Genomic DNA, 5,391 nt, shown 5'->3' on the forward strand with positions numbered 1-5,391 from the left:
GCAATTTGTCCCTTTTATTCGGCGAGGCTCGTCTCATTTTATTCTTTATTATTATTATTATTATTATTATTATTATTATTATTATTATTATTATTATTATTATTATTATTATTATTATTATTATTATTATTATTATTATTATTATCTATATATCTATCTATTATCTATTACTGTATTAAAAGCACGAAGACCCTTAACAAAATGTTGTTCGCATTTTTTACCCATTGTAAGTGGATTTTAAGTTGGATATAATTGTAAATATCAAAAAGGTATTTTTAGGAGAAAAAAATGAAACTAACGTATTACAAAAAAAGGAGAAAGAAGAAGAGAATAAGTGAAAAACAACTTCTTCAATTAATATCCAAAATAAATTGTGATTTTCGTAGGTTAAAAAAGGAAAATAGAACTTAAAAGAGAATAAGTAGGAAGCATTTAATATCTCTATTAAAGAAAAGTCAAATTTTCGGTGGGTTCAAAAGGAGAACATTTAACAGAATAAATAGAAAACTTATTATTAATGAATATCCGTGGTAAAGGGCATTAGAAACGTGTACCAATTTTCATGAAACTAAGGTTTAGTTTCTGCGTTGATTAAAAATTTTATTATTGCTAAGAGTCAATTTTTGCTGTCTTTTCCATATTGTCTTTCATTTTTTATTGTTGCTTTAACTTGGAAAGGCTCTTGCTTTGAATTCTCTTTATTCTTTTTAGCTTGCCATACGAGAAGTTTGATATTTTCATTAGGGTTGTTTAAGTCTTAATTTGATATTTTCATTAGAGTTGTTTAAGTCTTAATCGTTGATTGTGATTCAAACTCCTTTATTGCTTATTAGTGCTTTTGCTTCTATTTATCATCTCTTTTATGTTCTTAATTTGGTGTTGTCTAACTTTTGTGCTTTCTTTCTCCCAATTTAGGTTGCCAATTCTAGATCGTAGAAGCTTTTGGATCATTTGAACTAACACAACAAAGTATATCGAGGTAAATTATTATTTATTTTGGTCCTCATCGAATGAGATATGAATCATGCCTTAGCATGTGAGTCCCTTAATCTTTTTTATTTTTTTTCGTTTTATAGAATATTATTGTAACCTTTGGCAATTTTTCTTAGTTTAATTTGTCGTTACTTTTATTTTTAATTCTTCTATAGGATTTAGCAAGAATTATTTTCCGTTTAAATCTTTTTCTTTTTACCATTCAGTTCAATTTTTTTAGGATAAAAGATTATGTTGATTAATACTTTGGGTTAGAAAAGGATTTATGTTTAAAAAATATCTAAAAACTAACATCGCATCAATATAAAATTTTTTGTATTTAATGTACTCTATTAAAGTCAAGTCAAAATTATCCTATGTTCAAATAAAAATGTCACAACCCGGATTTTCCACCCTCGGGAGTCGTGATGGTACTTACTAACGTGAGCTAGGCAAGCCAATCCTTTAACTACTTACTTCATTATCCAGTTATTTCTTTTTAACAAATATAAGACGATAACGTGATAACAGCGGAAAAATCCAAATTTAAGCGGAAGACAACAATAACATATATAAAATCTGAATTTACTACAAATACTTAAGCCTTAACCACCCAAAACCTGGTGTCACAGTATCACAGACGGTCTAAGATTGCTACATACAAAGTCTGAAGAAATGACAATACACTGTTTTTGAATAAAAGGAAAATGAAACAGGAAATAGGGATAGAAGGAGACGCCAAGGCCTGCGGACGCCTGCAGGACTACCTCGGGTCGTCTGATGAGCAAGAATCAGCAATCCCACTGCGGTCCGAAGTCTACAACACTGAGTTCTGCACAAAAGAGTGCAGAGTGTAGTATCAACACAACCGACCCCATGTGTTGGTAAGTTACTAGCCTAACCTCGGCGAAGCAGTCACGAGGCTAGGACCAGACTACCAAATAAACCTGTGCATTTTAACTATATACAGCGAAAAAGAAGTACAGAAAGAAACAGTGATATACAGCCAAGTATGGGAGGGGGAAAACATGCTGCGGGGAAACATCGAGTAGTAACAGAAGAGCAACAGATAAATATGAGAATCACCACAGTTCAATTGAAAATAGGAAGGGGAAATCATGCTGCGGGGTACAACAAGTATCAACAGGAAACCAACAATTTAGTGTAGAGAAACTGTAACATAGTTATCAATAAAAAGTAGAAAATCAAAGACAAGTGCACGGCATCACCCTTCGTGCTTTTACTCTCTCTCACCAAAACAATACACGACATCACCCTTCGTGCTTTAACACTCTCTCACCAAAACGATACACGACATCACCTTTCGTGCTTTACGCTCTTCCTCACCCAAACAACAATCACAAGGCAAATAGGGTAAGGAGATCTAAAAGCTCGAAATAAAATCAAGCAACAACAGAAAATCAGTAAATAAACGTAAAGGACATCATAACTCAATTATCAGCAAGAATCAGGGAAATCAAGGACAAGTGCACGGCATCACCCTTCGTGTTTTTACTCTCGCCCTCACCATAAGAATCAATACAATAGGCACGGAATGGTACATCGTGCGACACGGCATCACCCTTCGTACTTAACACTCTTTCCTCACCATGAAATCAATATAATAGGCATGGGATGGTACATCATGCAGCACGACATCACCCTTCGTGCTTTATACTCTTTCCTCACAAAACAAACAATGCACGACATCACCCTTCGTGCTTTAACTCTCTTCCTCACCTAAACAACAATCACAAATAATAGGGCAAGGAAATAAAGGAAATTGCAATAAGAATCCCAGTAAGGGAGCAACAAGTCGACAATTAAATCCCGGCAAGGGAACAACATCAATAACATCAACATCCCGGCAAGGGAGATAACAATTAAATCAACAATAGCCGGGCAAGGGTGACAACATAATGATCTCTTCTCTTTCTCATTTTTTTTGCTTCACGGTTCACTTCACAACTCGAGTCAATACTCTAGAGGTTCAATTATCACTTATGCCTTCACAACTCATTTCACAACTCGAGCCAATGCTCTAAAAGTTCAATTGTCACTTATACTTTCACAATTCATTATACAACTTGAGCCAACGCTCCTCAATGTTCATAGGTCACAATTCTTTCCACAAACTTTATACAACAAATAGAAACCATCACCAAGGCATGAAAGATACAACGAAGTCATGATAATCATAATATAAAGACTCACGGGCATGCTAGACACCAACGTATAGATACTCGTCACCATGCCTATACATCATACTCAACAATTACCACATAGCAAATAGGACTCGACTCCTAATCCCTCAAGCTAAGGTTAGACCAAACACTTACCTCGAACTTCCACGGCCAACTCATGCCTCAAACACTACCTTTCCTTTCGAATTCGGCTCCAAATCAATTGTATCTACACATAATCGGCTTAATAACATCAATAAATGCTAAACAATCCAATTCCAATACTTAATTATAGCTTTCTAATCATTCTTCCCAAAAATCCAAAAATCGACCCCAGACCCGCTTGATCAAAACACGAGGTTTGGACCAAAACCCGATCACCCATTCACCCACGAGCCCGAATATATAATTTATTTTCAAATCCGACCCCAAAACGAGGTCAAATTCCCAAATAATCAAAAAGCCCTAACTCTACCTAAATCCCTAATTTTCTACCCTTAATCACATGTTTTAGTCCTAGAAATCTAGTGCATGGACGCATTCGTGAGTGCATGGATGCGTTCGCGAAGGGTATTCCCCCCCTTAGCCTCGTGTTCGCGTCTCAACCTTCGCGTTCGCGAAGAAGAAATCTAGCACCTGGTAAATTTGCCTTACGCGTTCGCGAGAGGGACCACGCGAACGCGAAGAGTAAAATCCCTGGGCACTGAACAACAGAAACCTGCAACTTTTTGAGTTCCAAAAATTTTCCAAAACATATCCGAAACACACCCGAGCCCCCGGGTCTTAAAACCAAACATACGTACTAACTCAATAACATCATACGAACTTATCCGTACGATCAAATTGGCAAAATAACCTCAATAACAATGAATTAAACCTCAAAATCAATGAAATATTTCAAAACTTCTTAAAACATTAAACTTTGCATTTACGGTCCGAATCACATCTAATAGATTCCGTTTCTTACCAAACTCCACAGAATCATCTTAAATCATATATAAGACTTGTACCGGGTGCCAGAACTAAAATATGGGCCCGATACCAACATGTTCTAATCGAAATTCATTTCAAATTCCTTTAAACAATTTCAGAAAATAATTTTGTTTAAAAATTCATTTCTCGGGCTTGGAACTTCAGAATTCGATTCCGAGCATACGCCCAAGTACCATATTTTCATATGGACCCTCCGGGACTGTCAGATCACGGGTCCGGGTTCGTGTACCCAAAACGTTGACCGAAGTTAAATTTATTTACTTTATAGTCAAAATTTATCATTTTTCATAGATTTTCACATATAAGCTTTCCAACTACGCGCCTGGACTGCGCACGCAAATCGAGATGATGCTAAATGAGGTTTTCAAGGCCTCGAAAATACAGAATTCAATTTAAAAGCAAGTGATAACCTTTTGGGTTATCACAAAAAAGGGGAATTACCCTCCTTGTCACTTGGCCCAACAGTCCATCAAAAAATGGCCCACGTTTGAAGTTCTTACCTGATATGGCCAGGTTGTACATAATCTGAAAATTATTTTTCATCAGTTAGCCCACCCTATTTTTTTCTTTTCTTCGTTCTTCTTCTTCTTCCTCTTTCACGACTTTGCACCCCAAAATTTCTCTACCATTATATATATTCTTCAATTCTCCTTCCAGATTCAAAGTTGATAATCACTATTAAGATGAGAAGAAAAAATACCACTTAAAAGAATTATTATTTTTGGAGTCATCATTAAAGGTCATTCGAAGCTTCAATTTCAGAAATTGGATTTTTTGATTTTGTTAGTTGTTTGGACTGAGTGTTGGCCCAATTGATTGGAATCGTCAATGGGAGTTCAAAACTCAAATTTGAAGTGATTTGGAGCAGATTTGAACTAGATTCGAGTTGAATTTCAGAAGATGCCCAAAGAAGAAGAAGAACCCCTGAAGCTCCATTAATAGGATTCATTTATATAATAGTGTATAAGTAATGTATAATGGTGTATAAACACCTCTTATACATTATTTTATACAAGGTTGATACATTATTTATAGGTATTTGGTAAATTTCTCACATTTCTTCTTCTTCTTCAACTACTACACCTATATACATGGTGTATCACTAACATTTTCACTACTGTGCTTATACATCTTTATACATTTTTATACAACTCTATGTATAATATACCTCTTTGTATAAAAGTGTATAATATTGTATAAAAATGTATAAACATCTATGACGAACTTTTTGTACAATTTTCAC

Source organism: Nicotiana tabacum, chromosome 16 (assembly GCF_000715075.1).
Source record: "Nicotiana tabacum cultivar K326 chromosome 16, ASM71507v2, whole genome shotgun sequence".
Classification (NCBI taxonomy): Eukaryota; Viridiplantae; Streptophyta; class Magnoliopsida; order Solanales; family Solanaceae; genus Nicotiana; species Nicotiana tabacum.